General features: G+C 44.3%; 2 protein-coding genes across 7 annotated transcripts in view; one reads left to right on the forward strand and one right to left on the reverse strand.

Annotated features, from left to right (window-relative positions):
* The window catches only part of PPP6R2 (protein phosphatase 6 regulatory subunit 2), a 298,731-nt gene extending 287,953 nt beyond the window's left edge, over positions 1–10,778 (reverse strand). For all 5 annotated transcript variants that reach the window (XM_056573053.1, XM_056573055.1, XM_056573054.1 and 2 more), the window contains exon 1: positions 10,643–10,778. The gene's annotated coding sequence lies outside the window, so the exon portion shown is untranslated. The remainder of the gene's footprint in view (positions 1–10,642) is intronic.
* Positions 10,686–20,479, forward strand: part of DENND6B (DENN domain containing 6B) — a 107,364-nt gene continuing 97,570 nt past the window's right edge. Inside the window, exon 1 of one of the 2 annotated variants that reach the window (XM_056573062.1) lies at positions 10,686–10,820. The gene's annotated coding sequence lies outside the window, so the exon portion shown is untranslated. Of the gene's footprint in view, positions 10,821–10,967; positions 11,100–20,479 lie in introns of those variants that run through there. The other variant, XM_056573061.1, reaches the window with a different exon arrangement.

Here is a 20,479-nt window from a genome sequence, read left to right on the forward strand (position 1 = left end):
CCGCTGCAGATCATTGATTTAAAGCGGGCGCTTTAAATCAATGATCTGCAGTGGCTTTAGCGGGGCCATAGGCCGCCGCCGCCGCCACCACCCGCTTCTCTCCCCTACCTGCCAGGGTGCTCCGGGCCATCCATCCATCGTTCCTGTAGTGTCCGGGGGCGTTCCGGGTGGAGGGTGGTCCGGTCCGGGCTGTCTTTCTCCGGCGGGCCTCTTCTCCACTCCGGGCAGGCTCCGGCCTAGTACGCTGCATAGACGTCGCTGCGCAGTGACGCCCATGCGCAGCGACGCACCTGACATCACGGCGTAGCGGCGTCTATGCAGCGTACTAGGCCGGAGCCTGCCCGGAGTGGAGAAGAAGGACAGCCCGGACCGGACCACCCTCCACCCGGAACGCCTCCGGACACTACATGAAGGAAGGATGGCCTGGACCACCCCCATTACGGGTAAGTTTAATTTTTTTATTCACTCGGAGGGTGGGGGAGGGGCCCGACCGGTATAGCGGTATGGGAAAAAATCCATACCGGTATACCGCCTAGCATCACGGTGGGGGGTACGACGCGGTGCGGTGGGTCGGAGGTGCGGTGCGGCGGGGCATTATCGGCTTATCGGCAAGATAATTGACGATACCGATAATGCCCAAAATCGTGATTATCGGCCGATAATATCGGCCATACCGATAATCAGTCGATCCCTACCACATATGTTTATTTTATTTTCTGGCACCATTTGATTTAATAAAAAATGTTTTCCAGTGGAGTACCACTTTAAGGACCAGGACAATTTTTTAGTTTTTTCCTCCTCTCCTTCTAAAAATCATACCACTTTCAATTTTGCACCTACAGATCCATATAAGGGCTTGTTTTTGCACCACCAATTGTACTTTATAATGACATCACTCATTTAATAACGAAATCTACTGCAAAGCTAAAAAATATATTGTGGGGTGAAATAAAAAAAAATGCCATTTTGTAACTATTGGGGCTTCTGTTTCTACAGAGTGCAATTTTCAGTAAAAATAACACCCTATCTTTATTCTGTAGGCCCAAACGGTCAAAAGGATACTCAATTTATGTATTTTTTATTTTATTTTACTACTTTAAAATTGTGCCCCCCTATAACTTTTTTATTTTTCCGCATACGGGGCTATATGAGGGCTAATTTTTTGCATTATGGTCTTTAGTTTTTATCGGTACCATTTTTGTTTTGATGGAACATTTTGGTCACTTTTTATTAGTTTTTTTTATGTTATATGAAGTGACCAAAAATGCAGGCTTGGAGCAGCAGACCACCGAACGGACAACGAAGAGGCAGATGAGAACGCTCTTGTTGCTGGTAAATTGATCGGGACATCGCGATTTTTTCACAATAGTAACAAACTGCTCCGCAATAGTCCCGATCAGCTTTCATTTTTCATTTTAGACACTGCAATCAAATTTGATTGCAGCGTCTAAAGGGTTAATGCCGGGCACCGGCCTGATCGATGGGTCCGAACGGTTTAAACCCTGTTAACGGGACCAGGGCGTACATGTACGCCCTTGGTCCTTAAGTACCAGGGTCCGAGGGTGCACCTGTACGCCCTTGGTCCTGGACAGGTTAAGAGATTTGTGGCTGATTCAGAGCACAGATGGGTTCCTGCAGATAAAGGCACATTGAGGAATATTTCAGCCAGATCCATGCATCGGATCGAGAAATCAGCTGCTAAAATACCATTACATAGCAGCAAACAGATATTTGAAGCTGCTGGAGTCAAATGGACATCAAGGTGTAAAGTCCTCCATAGTCTTGCAACTGTGCATAAACCTTCTATTCGGCCACCACTAACCAATACTTACAAGCAGAAACAGCTGCAGTGGGCAGAAAAATACATAGAGACTAATTTTCAAACAGTCCTGTTCACTGATGACACCTTTGGCACCACAGCGGGCATCCAGTATGTAAAGATAGCCACCAGAGCTTCCCTTTTTTGCTCTAGCAGGCTCCTACAATCATCTCCTCTGGTCTGCCTTCTGGCAGACCAAAGAATTAGATTGCAGATAACACTAATTAGTATTATTAGGTAAAAATAATTGCAATCATAGTTCCCATGTGGGTACTTAACCCCTTAAGGCCCGTTTTTTTTTTTTCGTTTTTGCACTTTCGAATTTTGCTCCTTGCCTTTAAAAAATCATAACTCTTTAAATTTTGCACCTAAAAATCCATATGATTGCTTATTTTTTGCGCCACCAATTCTACTTTGTAATGACGCCAGTCATTTTGCCCAAAAATCTACGGTGAAACGGAAAAAAAAAATCACTGTGAGACAAAATTGAAAAAAAAGTTTTGTAACTTTTGGGGGCTTCCGTTTCTACATAGTACATTTTTCGGTAAAAATGACACCTTATCTTTATTCTGTAGGTTCATACGATTAAAATGATACCCTACTTATATAGGTTTGATTTTGTCGTACTTCTGGAAAAAATAAATTCATGCAGGAAAATTAATACGTTTAAAATAGTTATCTTCTGACCCCTATAACTTTTTTATTTTTCCGCGTATGGGGCGGTATGAGGGCTCATTTTTGCGCCGTGATCTGAAGTTTTTAACGGTACAATTTTTGCATTGATAGGACTTATTGATCACTTTTTATTAATTTTTTCATTATATAAAAAGTGACCAAAAATGCACTATTTTGGACTTTGTAATTTTTTTGCACGTACGCCATTGACCTTGCGGTTTAATTAACGATATATTTTTATAATTCGGACATTTCCGCATGCAGCGATACCATATATGTTTATTTTTATTTACACTGTGTTTTTTTATGGGAAAAGGGGGGTGATTCAAACTTTTAATAGGGGAGGGGTTAAATGATCTTAATTCACTTTTTTTTTTTTTGCAGTGTTATAGCTCCCATAGGGACCTATAACACTGCACACACTGATCTTTTACATTGATCACTGGTTTCTGATAGGAAACCATTGATCGATGATTCTGCCGCTTGACTGCTCATGTCTGGATCTCAGGCACTGAGCAGTCATTCGGCGATCGGACAGCGAGGAGGCAGGTAGGGACCCTCCGGCTGTCCTGTAAGCTGTTCGGGATGCCACGATTTCGCTGTGGCTATCCCGAACAGCCCACTGAGCTAACCGCCACTTTTTACTTTCACTTTTAGCCGCGTGGCTCAGCTTTGAGCGCGCGGCTAAAGGGTTAATAGCGCGCGGCACCGCTATCAGTGCCGCACGCTATTAGCGGCGGGTCCCGGCTTCACTATGACGCCGGGCCCCCCGTGATATGATGCGGGGTCACTGTGGGACCCCGCGTTATATCACGGGAGCGGGACCAAGGACGTACTCATACGTCCTTGGTCCTTAAGAGGTTAAAAAAAAAAATGGGGGAAAAAGGAAAAAAAAAAAAAAAAGTTTTAATAAAAGTGAATAAGCCCATCCACCCAGTAAAAAATGAACCTCCCTCCTCTTTTCCTATTTTACAAATAAAATAAAAATCTATTAAATCAATAAATTTTTGTATTGCTGGGTGCAGAAATGTCCACACTATTAAAATATAATGTTAATTATCCTGTACGCATAAGTGTGAAAAAAATACAAAATTACAGATTTCTGGTCACACCACATTCCAGAAAAAAAGGAATAAAAAATGTATCAAAAAATTATAAAAGTAAAGAGCTATTGGGCTATGGGGATATTGGTGTACTACTGCTGCTGCCTACTATGGGGTACACTGCTGGCCTAATATGGGGGGACACTGCTGCATAATGTTGGGGACACTGCTTGCCTAATATGAGGGACATTGCCACCTACTGTGGGGGGGGGGGGGAGGAGGGGAAATCTGCCGCCCACTGTGGGGGGGGGGGGGGGGGATCTGCCGCCTACTGTGGGGGGGGGGGGGGGGGGGGGGAATCTGCCGCCTACTGTTGGGGGGGGGAATCTGCCGCCTACTGTTGGGGGAGGGAATCTGCCGCCTACTGTTGGGGGAGGGAATCTGCCGCCTACTGTTGGGGGAGGGAATCTGCCGCCTACTGTTGGGGGAGGGAATCTGCCGCCTACTGTTGGGGGAGGGAATCTGCCGCCTACTGTTGGGGGGGGGGGGGGAATCTGCTGCCTACAATGGGAGGAATCTGCCTCCTATTATTGGGGGAATCCACCCCTCCCATAGACTTGCATTGAGGGGGCGGGGCATGACATCACACGGGGCGGAGTCGTGATGTCACGATACTCCGGCCCCATGGTCGTCACGCTTCACACTCGGAGCCTCCAGCACTGCAGGGAGCTCACAAAGGTGGGTGCAGAATGACAGATTGCGGGGGTTCCCAGCTGCGTGACGCTCGTCAACATACATCTTATCCCCTTTACTTTGGATAGGGGCTAAGATTTATTAGGGCCGGAGTACCCCTTTAACCCCTTAAGGACCCAGGACGTACTAGAACGTCCTGGCACCCTGGGCTTTAAGGACCCAGGACGTACTAGTACGTCCTGGTGTTTCTCCGGTCTCTGCCGCGGGCCGGGCAGAGATTGGAAGCGGATGCCTGCTGAAATGCTTCAGCAGGCATCCAGGGCAAACGCCAAGGGGGGCCATGTCTGCCCCCCATGTTGGTGATCGTCGCAAATCGCGAGGGAAATGATCGCCCCTGTGATCTGCGGCGTTACCGGGCTGATCGGGTCTCTGGGACCCGACCGCCCAGTAATTTTGCATGATCCCGGTTGTCACAGAAAGCCAGGACCATGCTGAAGTATAGGAGCGAGGTGGCAAGCCTGCCACCTCCTATCCCCTGCGATTCCTCGGTTAGAACTAACCGACCAATCGCAGGGGGGGGGGGGGGGTTACTTCCTCCCGCCCTGCCCAGCCCCTGGAAGTCCAGAGAGAACGGGAGGAAGACTGGAGGATGGGGGAGTGCTGGGGCCCGGCCCCGATACTTACCTCGTCCCTGAAGACCCGGATCCCGGCGGCGGAGACGCGGCGGTGGCGACAGGTGAGTGGATCTTCGGCGGCGGCGCGGGACCTTTGCAGCAGTCCAGACCGCCGTAAAGCGATCTGGACTGCTCCATCTGGTCCCCTTACACTACAACTCACAGCATGCCCAGACAGCCCTTGACGTCCAGGCATGCTGGGAGTTGAAGTTTTGCAACATCTGGAGGTCCACAGTTTTGGGACCACTGTGCCCTTCCAGATGTTGCAAAACTACACATCTTCAGCATGCCTTTACTGTCCAGGCATGCTGGGAGTTGTAGTTCTGTAACATCTGGCCCTTCAGATGTTGCAGAACTACAACTCCCAGCATGCCTGGACAGTTTTGGCATACTGGGAGTTGTAGTTTAGCAACATCTGGAAGGGCACAGATTGGGAACCACTGTATTAGTGGTCTGCAAACTGTAGTCCTCTAGATGTTGCAAAACTACAACTCCAAGCATGCTGGGAGTTGTAGTTCGGCAACTTCTGGCTCTAAAGATGTTGCCGAACTACTACTTCCAGCATGCCTGAGAATGTTTGGGAGTAGTGGTTTTGCAACTGGAGGAACACTGGTTTGGAAACATTGTCTGTTTCCTAACTCAGTGTTTCCCAACCCGTGTGCCTCCAGCTGTTGCAAAACTATAACTACCAGCATGCACTGATAGACTGTGCATGCTGGGAGTTGTAGTTTTGCAACAGCTGGAGGTTCCCCCCCCCTCCAGGGTACAGGGTACATTCACATGGGCAGGGGGCTTACAGTGAGTATCAGGCTGCAAGTTTGCGATGCAGCAAATTTTGCGCAGCAGCTCAAACTCGCAGCGGGAAACTCGCTGTAACCCCCCGCCCGTGTGACTGTACCCTAAAAACACTACACTAACACAAAATAAAATAAAAAGTAAAAAAACACTACATATACACATACCCCTACACAGCCCCCCTCCCCAATAAAAATGAAAAACGTCTGGAACGCCACTGTTTCCAAAATGGAGCCTCCAGCTGTTGCAAAACAACAACTCCCAGTATTGCCGGACAGCCGTTGACTGTCCAAGCATGCTGGGAGTTTTGCAACAGCTGGAGGCACCCTGTTTGGGAATCACTGGCGTAGAATACCCCTATGTCCACCCCTATGCAAATCCCTAATTCAGGCCTCAAATGCACATGGCGCTCTCACTTCAGAGCCCTCTCGTATTTCAAGGCAACAGTTTAGGGCCACATATGGGGTATCGCCATACTCGGGAGAAATTGCCTAACAAATTTTGTGGGGCTTTTTCTCCTTTCACCCCTTATGAAAAGGTGAATTTGGGGTCTACACCAGCATGTTAGTGTAAAAAAAAAAAAAATTTTTACACTAACATGCTGGTGTTGCCCTATACTTTTCATTTTGACAAGAGGTAAAAGAGAACAAAGCCCCCCAAAATTTGTAATGCAATCTCTCCCGACAACGGAGATACCCCATATGTGGGCGCAAAGTGCTCTGGGCACGCACAACAAGGCCCAGAAGGGAGAGTGCACAATGTACATTTGAGGTGATTTGACAAACGCAAAAAAAAAAAAAACACATGTGACCCCATTTCGGAAACTACACCCCTCACGGAATGTAATGAGGGGTGCAGTGAGAATTTACACCCCACAGGTGTCTGACGGATCTTTGGAACAGCGGGCTGTGCAAATTAAAAATTTTGTACAGCCCACTGTTCCAAAGATGTGACAGACACCAGTGGGGGTAAATGCTCACTGTACCCCTTGTTACGTTCCTCAAGGGGTCTAGTTTCCAAAATGTTATGCCATGTGTTTTTTTTTTGCTGTCCTGGCACCATAGGGGCTTCCTAAATGCGACATGCCCCCGAGCAAAATTTGCTCTCAAAAAGCCAAATATGACTCCTTCTCTTCTGAGTATTGTAGTTCGCCCGTAGTGCACTTCAGGTAAACTTATGGGGTACCTCCATGCTCAGAAGAGATGGGGGTTACAAATTTTGTCGGGTATTTTCTGCTATTAACCATTGCAAAAATGTGAAATTTGGGGGGGAAAACACACATTTTAGTGACTTTTTTGTTTTGTACATATGCAAAAGTCGTGAAACACCTGTGGGGTATTAAGGCTCGCTTTATTCCTTGTTACGTTCCTCAAGGGGTCTACTTTTCAAAATGGTATGCCATGTGGGGCTTCCTAAATGCAACATGCCCCCCAAAAACCATTTCAGAAAAACATACTCTCCAAGATCCCCTTGTCGCTCCTTCGCTTATGAGCCCTCTATTGCGCCCGCCGAAAACACTTTACATAGACATATGAGGTATGTGCTTACTCGAGAGAAATTGGGCAACAAATACAAGTATAAATTTTCTCCTTTTAACCCTTGCAAAAATTCAAAAATTGGGTCTACAAGAACATGCAAGTGTAAAAAATTAAGATTGTGAATTTTCTCCTTCACTTTGCTGCTATTCCTGTGAAACACCTAATGGGTTAAAACGCTGACTGAATGTCATTTTGAATACTTTGGGGGTGCAGTTTTTATAATGGGGTCTTTTATGGGGTATTTCTAATATGAAGACCCTTCAAACCTGAACTGGTCCCTGAAAAATTGTGAGTTTGAAAATTTTGTGAAAAATTGGAAAATTGCTGCTGAACTTTGAAGCCCTCTGGTGTCTTCAAAAAGTAAAAACTTGTCAATTTTATGATGCAAACATAAAGTAGACATATTGGAAATGTGAATACATTTTTTTTTATTTGGAATATCCATTTTCCTTACAAGCAGAGAGCTTCAAAGTTATAAAAATGCAAAATTTTCTATTTTTTCCATCAAATTTTGGGATTTTTCAAGATTTTTATATGACAGACATTCATTACGGATGAATTTTTATAGTGTGAAAGGGGCCTAAGAACAGGACTCAGATGCATCAGGATAGGCATCATGTTTCATCATCTTTAAAAGGGGAAACTTTTTTCCAACCTTGTAGGAAAAAAACAGGATGTTTCACCAGGATGCAAAAGTATGATTTGAACAGGTCCTTGCACTGGCTGTAATACAGAAATCTGCCTACAGCGCTATAAAATGTTTATCTTTGCACAGATGATTCACATGACATGTCATAAGGTGTCTGCAGCTAAACAAGGTGACGCTCAATAAAACCACACAAATTGTATGCTTTCATCAGCCACACACCAAAAACTACAATACAACTGCACCTTCTGAATATACAGTATAGCTTAGGCTGGGTCCCCAAGTAGTATTGGTCAGATCTTGTCCTTATTAAAGTCAGTATTTTTAGTCAAAACCTGGAGTGGAGCAAGACACAGAAAAACTATAATGAAAATATTTGCTATTTTTTTTTTGTATTGGCTAAAAGCACTGACCAAAATACTATGTGAATCCAGCCTGAGGGTAGGGCTGTGTGGAAACCTAGCCTTACCATAGCACAAATACTTGTGAGATCATCCAAAAACATTGCTCAAATGCAAATAAAAGAATCAGATAAATAAAAACATCTGAAACGGTCTTTGAACATAGCCATTTGAACATTACAATATCAATCAATAAAAACCAGTCAAGTAATTTGATCGGTCGGGATGTGAGTGTTCAGACCAATCAGTGGTCCCGGCCAATCACAACTCTCAGTGGCATATATGAATCTGTGATATGAAGAGAATTTTACATCACAGCCAAGTACAGTACAGGGCAGGGGAGCAGAGAGGTGCAGCGTGCCGCCCGCTTCTCACAATGTCAGGAGTTACACCTACTGCGATCTGTCTCTTAGTGCAGGCACTACAGCTCCCAGCATCTCTCTCACATAAACTGGTCCCTGATTGAAAATATTAAGAATGTTGTTCTACTGTATCAAAATTTAATAAAACAAAGCTAACTCCATCCCTTTTTTGGATCACTAATGTAAAAAAAAGTACAAAACCTGCCTGCAAAAACGCCAATGTTAAAACCCACATGGCTTTTTTGGGGGGTGTTTTTTCACTCTCAAACTTCTATGGGAGAAAAACAAAGATTTTCCAGAAAAAAAAAAAATATGAAAATCTCCAAGTGGATTTGGAATTTTGCAACTCCCTATTGACTTACAGCTAAGATCTGGCCACAGCGTTTTTTCACCGAAAAACACTGCAGAATAAAAAGTTTTTTATTGGCATTTTTTTGGGGTTAAAAAAAAAAAAATAGTGGAAACCTAGCCTAGGTCTGTCCAGGTCATGTGATAGAGAATGTGCTAAACACATGGGGGGAAAGTTATCAAAACCTGTACAGAGAAAAAGCTGCCCAGTTGCCCATAGCTACCAGATCGCTTCTTTCATTTTTAACAAGACCTATGCAAAATGAAAGAAATCTGGTTGGTTGCTATGGGCAACTTTTCCTCTGCACAAGTTTTGATACATTTTCCCAATGAGGTCTACTTTCTTCCTGTTGTCTAGGGACTCTCTTCAAATTGTTGACAGTCCCAACAGTTTAACCCTAAGGGCTCATTCACACTTCCATCTGGGCACTGGCAGAACAAGTCAGCACTCGAACCACTCAGAAATGCGCCGCCTCCTTAGAAAGCATGGCATTTCCGAGCCAATTTCGCCAAAAGAATGAACAAGTCTATTCTTTCAATAGAGTATGGGGTCCAGAACATAAGCTGCGGAAATTCCATAGTGTGAATGGTGCAACAGAATCCCATTGAAAACACAGGGAGGTTGCTGCTCCGTATCTTCCTCAGCTGAGCCCAGGAGCGAAATTCCACTCTGAAATACGTAGAGTGAACGAGCCCTAAATCGGTGGGTTATGATCTGTTCTCTTGGCATGTCATAAAACTCTTTAGTGTAAAAAAAAACTCTAAAATTCAGTTTTTACTTCATAAGGCCCCTTTCACACTGCTGTTGCGCCCCATCGAGAACGGCCGTTAAACTTTTTTTTTTTGCCTTTAACGGTCGTTATCTGGACAGAGCACAACAGGTCCCGATGGATCCCATTATAGTCAATGTAGTCCATTGGGCGCCGTTGTTTTTTAGCGGGAGAAAAAGATTGTGCTTGCAGTCATTTTTCTTCTGCTAGCCTTCCCGTGTTCCCTGATGTCCGTCGCACTACCGGGAGCCAACTACGGACATGACCTAACTGCAGGTTAACCTGAACTGACAGCTGTCAGAACTATGTCAGGGCTTAAAGTGACAGTGCTCATACCACAATTCCTGGAGATTTTAATACCAAAGAAAAGATTGGACTCAACCACTAACTTCACTGCAAACAACAGAGACTGGAAAGCCACTTCTAGTCAGGGATGGAGCAGTGGTGGAAAATAGGGGAAGACTCCTTCACTATAGTCTGGGCTGGTCATTTAGATAGAAAGGTAAAAAGGAAACAATGTTACAGGATAAACAGATACCGCTGGACCTAAATGGAGTCTATGCACTGCCAGCTGTGGGAATTCTCTCCATCCATGAAGATGGAGCCAATGACCCGTCATCTGTGGTCAGACAGTTCTATAGCTTCTCCCACAAACAAAGGATGCGACACACAGGGCGGGAGAAAGCAGTGACCAGCAGCTCACTAGGTGCACTAGTCACTTCCTAGCTGTCACCATACTAATATCTATACGGAGTGAGGAGGAAGCGAGCCTGTGACCTGAGGAGGACAGTCACCTCCGTACATTATACACCCAGCTCCGTCCTCTCTACAACAGCTGCGCGCTAAGCCGCCATAAATACCGTACAGCAGCGATGTACCGGAGACAAGTACGGGGGAACGGAAGCGGTGCTCGGCCTCGCCAGAACTTTCTTCCCCGGTCTGGAGGTTCCGTGTGGCACACTGCTGCTCCTCCGCCAGCTTTGTGTGAGGGGGGTAGTCCCAGTAGGTTCACCGCAGCCGGGTGTGCTTCCCTGGTTATGGTGGCTGAGGTGCACGGTGAGTCACTTCAGTGTGAGCTCGGTCCTACTCTCATGGGCCGAGATTCTCTCAGTCACCGGCCGCAAGATGGCGGACACGGGGGAGGCGCCACATCACGGGGGAGGGAGAGGACAGCGAGTCGCTGAATGCTGAGGAGCACGGAATGACGGGGTGCTATGTCAGGAGGCAGCCACACACCGCGGGGGGAGGGCTCCCAGGACCGGGGGCATCGGGGTACACAGCACCGGGTGCCTTCTGAGGGCTCACTACATCCTTCCTAGTGTCGTCTGTGCTGTGGTGAGAACACGTCTGTACGTGATACATAACCCCACTGCTCACATTCACTACCTGTTCTTCCCGATAACTCTACATTGAAAAATAAAGCACTTTACAATAGAGGCGTCTCCATAGTAACCGACAACAAACAAGGTTTGCAGTCTGATCCTACAGACCTAGCCGTATACTCTACTTCTGCCTAACCGACCACATAAAGCAGTCCCAGCTGTTGCACAACTGCAACTCCCAGCTTGTATGGTGCTGTCCAGGCATGCTGGGAGTTGCAGTTTTGCAATAGCTGAAGGCACACAGTCTGAAAGACACTGACATTTATGTACAACATATTTGGTGTGTTTTTTTTTTTTTTTTCCATTTTCTGTTATGCTATGTACGCTTCTCAAAAAAATAAAGGGAACACTAAGGCTCCTTTCACACTATGAGCATTCTGATGAATAATAACTGATTAAATAACGGGTGCTAACCGCTGAATAATGTCCGTCAAAATAAGACCCGTTATAACATCCATCATGTACAATGGGGATCAAAAGTTTGGGCACCCCAGGTAAACATTTTTATTAACGTGCATAAAGAAGCCAAGGAAAGATGGAAAAAATCTCCAAAAGGCATCAAATTACAGATTAGACACTTATAATATGTCAACAAAAGTTATTTTATTTCCATCATTTACACTTTCAAAATAACAGAAAACAAAAAAGTTTGGGCACCTGCAGAATTTATAGAATGCACTGCCCCCTTTTGCAAAGCTGAGACCTGCCAGTGTCATGGATTGTTCTCAATCATCATCTGGGAAGACCAGGTGATGTCAATCTCAAAGGTTTTAAATGCCCAGACTCATCTGACCTTGTCCCAACAATCAGCACCATGGGTTCTTCTAAGCAGTTGTCTAGAAATCTGAAACTGAAAATAGTTGACGCTCACAAAGCTGGAGGAGGCTATAAGAAGATAGCAAAACGTTTTCAGATGTCAATATCCTCTTTTCGGAATGTAATTAAGAAATGGCAGTCATCAGGAACAGTGGAAGTTAACCCCTTGGGGACGGAGCCCATTATGACCCTAAGGATGGGAGCATTTTTTGCAAATCTGACCACTGTCACATTAAGCATTAATTACTCTGGGATGCTTTTACTTATAAATTTGATTCCGAGACAGTTTTTTCGTGACATATTCTACTTTATGGTAGTGGTAAATTTTTGTCAATACTTGCATCATTTCTTGGTGAAAAATTCCAAAATTTGATGAAAAATGTGAAAATTTTGCATTTTTCTAACTTTGAAGCTCTGCTTGTAAGAAAAATAGACATTCCAAATAAATTATATATTGATTCACATATACAATATGTCTATTTTATGTTTGCATCATAAAGTTGACGTGTTTTTACTTTTGTAAAACATCAGAGGGCTTCAAAGTTCAGCATCAATTTTCCAATTTTTCACAAAATTTTCTAAATCGGAATTTTTCAGGGACCGGTTCAGTTTTGAAGTGGATTAGAAATACCCCACAAATGACCCAATTATAAAAACTGCACCCCTCAAAGTATCCAAAATGACATTCAGTAAGTTTGTTAACCCTTTAGGTGTTTCACAGGAATAGCAGCAAAGTGGAGGAGAAAATTCAAAATCTTCATTTTTTACACTCGCATGTTCTTGTAGACCCAGTTTTTGAATTTTTACAAGTGGTAATAGGAGAAAAAGCCCCCCAAAATTTGTAACCCAATTTCTCTCAAGTAAGGAAATACCTCATATGTGTATGTCATTTTGCTGAAATGGTTTTTGGGGGGCATGTCACATTTAGGAAGCCCCTATGGTGCCAAAACAGCAGAAAACCCCACATGGCATACCATTTTGGAAACTACACCCCTCAGGCACATAACAAGGGGTCTAGTGAGCCTTAACACCACGTTAACTTTTCGTTAAAATCGGATGTGTAAATGAAAAAAAAAAATTTCACAAGTGCAGTTTTTCCCCCAAATTTACCATTTTTACAAAGGGTTACGAGAGAGAATGCCCCCAAAATTTGTAACCCCATCTCTTCTGAGTATGGAAATACCCCATGTTAGGACGTAAAATGCTCTGCAGGCGAACTACAATGCTCAGAAGAGAAGGAGTGCCATTGAGTTTTTGGAAAGAGAATTCGTTTGGAATGGTAGTCAGGGGTCATGTGCATTTACAAAGCCCCCTGTGGTGCCAGAACAGTGGACTCTCCCACATGTGACCCCATTTTGGAAACTACACCCCTCACAGAATTTAATAAGGGGTGCAGTGAGTATTTGCACCCCACTGGCGTTTGACAGATCTTTGGAAAATTTTTCATTTTCACGGACCACTGTTCAAAAAAATCTATCAGACACCTGTGGGGCGTAAATGCTCACTGTACCCCTTAATACACTACATGAGGGGTGTAGTTTCCAAAATGGGGTCAGATGTGGGGGGGTCCATTGTTCTGGCGCTATGGGGCTTTGTAAACTCATGTGGCCTTCAATTCTCTTCAAAATCCCAATGGCGCTCCTTCTCTTCTGAGCATTGTAGTGCGCCCGCTGAGCACTTTACATCCACATATGGGGTATGTTCTTACTCAGAAGAAATGGGGTTTCAAATTATGGGGGGCTTTTCCTATTTTCCCTTGTGAAAATGAAAAATTTAGGGTAACACCAGCATTTTAATGAAAACATTTTTTTTTTTTCATTTTCCCATCCAAATTTAATGAAAATTCGTCAAACACCTGTGGGGTGTTCAGGCTCACTATACCCCTTGTTACGTTCCGTGGGGGGTTTAGTTTCCAAAATGTGGTCACATGTGGGTATTTTTTTTTTTTGCGTTTGTCAGAACCACTGTAAAATCAGCCACCCCTGTGCAAATCACCAATTTAGGCCTCAAATGTACATGGTGCGCTCTCACTCCTGAGCCTTGTTGTGCGCCCGCAGAGCATTTTACGCCCACATATGGGGTATTTCCATACTCAGGAGAAATTGCGTTACTAATTTTGGGGGGCTTTTTTTTCCTTTTACTGCTTGTGAAAATAGTATGGGGCAACACCAGCATGTTAGTGTAAAAAGAAAAAAATGTTTACACTAACAGCTGGTGTAGCCCCCAACTTTTCCTTTTCATAAGGGGTAAAAGGAGAAAAAGCCCCCCAAAATTTGTAGTGCAATTTCTCCCAATTACGGAAATACTCCATATGTGGCCCTAAACTGTTTCCTTGAAATACGACATGGCTCCAAAATGAGAGAGAGCGCCATGTGCAATTGAGGACTAAATTAGGAATTGCATAGGGGTGGACATAGGGGTATTCTACGCCAGTGATTCCCAAACAGGGTGCCTCCAGCTGTTGCTTAACTTCTAGCATGCCTGGACAGTCAGTGGCTGTCCAGAAATGCTGGGATTTGTTGTTTTGCAACAGCTGGAGGCTCTGTTTTGTAAACACTCCCGTACAATACGTTTTTCTTTTTTATTGGGGGGACAGTGTAAGGGGGTGTATAGTGTTTTACTCTTTATTATGTGTTAGTGTAGTGTTTTTAGGGTACATTCGCACTGGCTTGTTACGGTGAGTTTCCCGCTAGGAGTTTGAGCTGCGGCGAAAAATTTGCCGCAGACCAAACTTGAAGCAGGAAACTTACTGTAAACCTGCCTGTGTGAATGTACCCTGTACGTTCACATGGGGGGGGGGGCAAACCTCCAGCTGTTTCAAAACCACAACTCCCAGCATGTACTGACAGACCATGCATGCTGGGAGCTGTACTTTTGCAACAGCTGGAGGCCCACTGGTTGGAAAACCTTCAGTTAGGTTCTGTTACCTAACTCAGTATTTTCCAACCAGTGTGCCTCCAGCTGTTGCAAAACTACAACTCCCAGCATGTACTGACAGACCGTGCATGCTGGGAGATATAGTTATGCAACAGCTGGAGGATACGCAACAACTCCCAGCATGCTTAGACAGCTGTTTGCTGTTTGGGCATGCTGGGATTTGCAGTTTTGCAACATCTGGAGGGCTACAGATTATAGACCACTGCACAGTGATCTGCAAACTGTGACCCTCCAGATGTTGCAAAACTACAAATCCCAGCATGCCCAGACAGCAAAGAGCTGTTTGAGCATGCAAGGAGTTGTAGTTTTGCAAGATCTGGAGGGATACAGTTTAGGGGGACATTTATCAAAGCATTTAGTCGGTTTTTTTTTTTGCTTAAAATTGTCGCAAAATTGTCGCACGTGCGCCTGCGCTCTTTTTTCTGCGACTTTTTGCTTGTTCAGTGTCCTAAGCAAAAAATAAAAACCTTGCTTACCAAAGCAAAAAGTGATTTTTTACTTGCAGTGGTCAGAGATTTATCAAGTGCGACAGTCTCATCGCATGAAAAAAGCTACTAAATTTACTCCAGCTCAGACATGGAGCAGAAAAAGCCACTACCAAAGCAAAAAAAGAAAAAGTGCTTAAGTGAAATAAATTTATCAACAGGCTGAAAGCAGTTGATAAAATGTATAAATATAAGAATAGATCTTTATAAAATTAGTTCAAGGATTTATTTAGATAAAAGTACAGCATTTTTATGAATGCATGTTCTATCTGTTTTATCTTCTCCTAGTAAAGCTGGATGCTAATCAGCATAGCTGTCACTGTGTGTCATTCATCTTTCACAAACTCCTGAATGTCTGAGCAACTTCTTTGTCATTCAGGAGTCCAAGAAAGCTTTGACTATTTCAGCATGCTGGGAGCTGTAGTTTAGTAACAACTGAAGCTGCAATGTTTGTAAATAACTGTGTTAGAGCAGTGTTGCCTCCAGCTGTTTTAAAACTACAGCTCCCAGCATGTCCACACATCCTTTATCTGTAGTTTTGCATACACTCAATAGAAATCTCCTATACTGGATACCGGTATGCTTTACGGCCGGTATCCAGTATGCTGTAAAATCTACACTAGTCTGTCTGACTTAAAGACAGGTGACCCCTAGTGGTGGCTATTTTGAGCTTGAATTTCAGCTGAAAACTTAAATTTTTTTTAACAGGTGTATATTGTGAAATGTCATATTATAATGAGTCCTGCAATATATGAAAAGTTTTTAACAATGACAGTGCCTCTTTAAAAATAACCTCACCACACAAAAAGGTGGAATCAGGTGAAAAAATCAGGTGGATAGGTATGCCAGATAAACCTGCAACTGAAAAAAATCAATAACCAGGGTACCAAGGATCAGGGCCACTTAAGACAACCTATAAGAATGTAGACCATATGAGAGTAGAAGATCGAGTCACTCATGGATATACTTGTTATCAGGGAATTCTAGGGTAAGACCAAGGGGTAGATCGGGTCAGGGGGTCGCCCTTTTTAGAGCAAGTGCCTCTATGGTCCCTGAGGGAGGAGCGGTAGTATCACTACACAACCCCGATAAGGCTTTCTAGGGTCACCATACCCATGCTAACAGTGCCCCCTCCCCTGACAGTTAACCTTCTATTCTCATATGGTCTATATTCTTATAGGCAAGTTTATGTGCTAAGTGTCCCTGGTCCTTGGTACCCTGATAGTTGATTTTTTCGGGTGGAGGTTTATCTGGCATACCTGTTCACCTGATTTTTGTCCTTTTTGGTGTTTTTGTGTAGTGCGGTTATTTTTTGGGGTATTCCAGGATTTTTTTTTATTTGACTATGCTACAGGGGCTGTCAAGTTAGTGTAGTTCATAATATAGTGTCTGTACCTGTGTGTGACGGTTTTATCACAATTCTTCTGTGATTTTCACCTCAATATTTATTTTTATCAGCATACAAAATGACTGGTGTCTAAAATCACATGATGGTGGATAACCCCTTTAAGTACAACCATTAAATGCTATGTTTTATGATTGTGTACCCCCTTCTGTGAAGTTTTGTACTTTTTTCCGTGCACCATTGGAGCAGTGGTGTTGTAAACCACAAATCTGTGACGTATGTTGTATAGCTGCATGCAGATATGTCTGAACTATTAAAATATAATGTAAACTATTAAAATATAATGTTAATATCAGGCAGATATTCTACACATTTTGCCTGTGTAAACCCAGCCTTAACCCCTTAACGACGCAGGACGTATATTTACGTCCTGCGCCGGCTCCCGCGATATGAAGAGGGATTGCGCCGCGATCCTGCATCATATCGCTTCGGTCCCGGCGCTCATCAACGGCCGGGACCCGCGGCTAATACCACACATCGCCGATCGCGGCGATCTGCGGTATTAACCCTTTAGAAGCGGCGGTCAAAGCTGACCGCCGCTTCTAAAATGAAACTGAAAGTATCCCGGCTGCTCAGTCGGGCTGTTCGGGACCGCCGCGGTGAAATCGCGGCGTCCCGAACTGCTGATCGGACACCGGGAGGGCCCTTACCTGCCTCCTCGGTGTCCGATCGACGAATGACTGCTCCGTGCCTGAGATCCAGGCAGGAGCAGTCAAGCGCCGATAATGCTGATCACAGGCGTGTTAATACACGCCAGTGATCAGCATAGGAGATCAGTGTGTGCAGTGTTATAGGTCCCTATGGGACCTATAACACTGCAAAAAAAATGTAAAAAAAAAATGTTAATAAAGGTCATTTAACCCCTTCCCTAATAAAAGTTTGAATCACCCCCCTTTTCCCATAAAAAAATAAAACAGTGTAAAAAAAAAAAATAAACATATGTGGTATCGCCGCGTGCGTAAATGTCCGAACTATAAAAATATATCATTAATTAAACCGCACGGTCAATGGCGTACGCGCAAAAAAATTCCAAAGTCCAAAAAAGCGTATTTTGGTCACTTTTTATACCATTAAAAAAATGAATAAAAAGTGATCAAAAAGTCAGATCAAAACAAAAATCATACCGATAAAAACTTCAGATCACGGCGCAAAAAATGAGTCCTCATACCGCCCTGTACGTGGAAAAATAAAAAGTTATAGGGGTCAGAAGATGATATTTTTAAACGTATACATTTTCCTGCATGTAGTTATGATTTTTTCCAGAAGTGCGACAAAATCAAACCTATATAAGTAGGGTATCATTTTAACCGTATGGACCTACAGAATAATGATAAGGTGTAATTTTTACTGAAATATGCACTGTGTAGAAACGGAAGCCCCCAAAAGTTACAAAATGGCGTTTTTTTTTTCGATTTTGTCGCACAATGATTTTTTTTTCCGTTTCGCCGTGCATTTTTGGGTAAAATGACTAATGTCACCGCAAAGTAGAATTGGTGACGCAAAAAATTGTCCTTAAGGGGTTAAAGGGGTACTTCGGTGGAATTTTTTTTTTTTTTTCAATCAACTAGTGCCAGAAAATTAAACAGATTTGTATATTATGTCTATTTAGAAACCTTAATCCTTCCAGTACTTATCAGCTGCTGTATGCTCCACAGGAAGTTCTTTTCTTTTTTAATTTATTTTCTGTCTGACCACAGTGCTCTCTGCTGACACCTCTGTCCATGTCAGGAACGGTCCAGAGTAGGAGAAAATCCCCATAGCAAACCTATCCTGCTCTGGACAGTTCCTGACAAGGACAAAGGTGTCAGCAGAGAGCACTCTAGTCAGACTGAAATGAACAACACAACTTCTTCTCTAAAATGAAGTAATTTACAAATCTATTTAACTTTCTGGCACCAGTTGATAAAAAAAAAAATGATAAATTTTCCACCTGAATACCCCTTTAACCTCTTAAGGACCATGGGCGTACGGGTGCGCCCTGACGTCGTGGTACTTAAGGACCAAGGGCGTACTTGTACGCCCATGGGAATTCTGGTCCCCGACGCTCGCCGGGGCGGGGACCAGACCCAGATGCCTGCTTAAATCATTCAGCAGGCACCCTGCGAAAAACCCCTGGGGGGGGTCCTGAGACCTCCCCATGTTGGCGATCGTAGGTCAATTCAGATCGGCGATATGCGGCAATTCCGGGTCAATCAGGTCTCCAGTGACCTGGAAAAAAGGGTCAATGGGGCTGTCCGAGACAGCCCCATTCACCCTTACCCAGCAGGAGTGAGGTTTCATGGGTGGCACCTCACGATCACATGATTGATCAGTCGGAACGACAAACAAAACACTACCCTGCTGGGCGGGGATTGGGGCTGCGATCGGGACTGTGATCGGGATCGGTGGGGGTCTCCTACCTTTGCCTGGCCCAGCAGGGGTCCCCTCCGGGGCGTTCGCAGCATACAGGAGCAGCAGGAGTGGTGGCAGAAGCGGGGATGGTGCGGTGCAGGTAGCAAGATACAGCAGGAGGTGAGGCCTGTTCACCTCCTGCTGTTTCTTAGCAACAACTCTCAGCATACACAGCCAAAGGGCATGCTGGGAGTTGTAGTTTTGCAACAGCTGGAGTTCCAACTACAACTCTCAGCATGCCCTTTGGTAGTCTGTGCATGCTGGGGGTTGTAGTTATGCAACAGCTGGGGGCACATTTTTCCTATGAAAAAGTGTGCATCCAGCTGTTGCATAACTACAACCACCAGCATGCACGGATTGCTGAAGAGCATGCTGGGAGTTGTAGCAGTGTGCCTCCAGGTGTTGCAAAGCTACAACTCTCAACATGCCCTTCGGCTGTCAATGCATGCTGAGAGTTGCAGTTTTGCAACAACTGAAGGCACAATGGTTGTGAAACAGAGTTTGTGTCCTATGTTTCGCAACCAGTGTGCCTCCAGCTGTTGCAAAAATACAACTCCCAGCATGCAATGAGAGACCGTACATGCTGGTAGTTCCAGTTTTGCAACAGCTGGAGGCACACTGGTTGCAAAACACTGAGTTAAGTAACAAACTCTCAGTGTTTCACAAATAATGTGCCTCCAGCTGTTGCATAACTACATCTCTCAGCATGTATGGTCTGTCAATGCATGCTGTGAGTTGTAGTTTTGAAACAGCTGAAAGTTTGACCTCCCCCTCAATGTGAATGTACAGGGTACATTCACATGGGCGGGTGTTTACAGCGAGTTTTTTGCTGCAAGTTTGAGATGCGGCACCTCAAACTCCCAGAGAGAAACTCACTGTAAACTCCTGCCCGTCTGAATGTACCCTAAAAACACTACATTACACTACACCACACAAAATTAAAAGTAAAATACTACATATACACACCCTTACACAGTAAATAAATAAAAAACGTCTTGTACGGCACTGTTTCCAAAATGTAGCCTCCAGCTGTTGAAAAACAAAAACTTCCAGTATTGCCAGAGAGCCACTGACTGTAAAGGCATGCTGGGAGTTTTGCAACAGCTGGAGACACCATGTTTGGGAAACATTGCTGTAGGTTATTTTGGTGGCAGATGCAAATCCCCAATTTAGGCCTCAAATGCACATGGCGCTCTCTCGCTTTGGAGCCCTGTCGTATTTCAAGGCAACAGTTTAGTGCCACATATGGGACATATATTTCCATACTCGGGAGCAATTGCGTTACAAATTTTGGGGGGC

Source organism: Hyla sarda, chromosome 4 (genome assembly GCF_029499605.1).
Source record: "Hyla sarda isolate aHylSar1 chromosome 4, aHylSar1.hap1, whole genome shotgun sequence".
NCBI lineage: Eukaryota > Metazoa > Chordata > Amphibia > Anura > Hylidae > Hyla > Hyla sarda.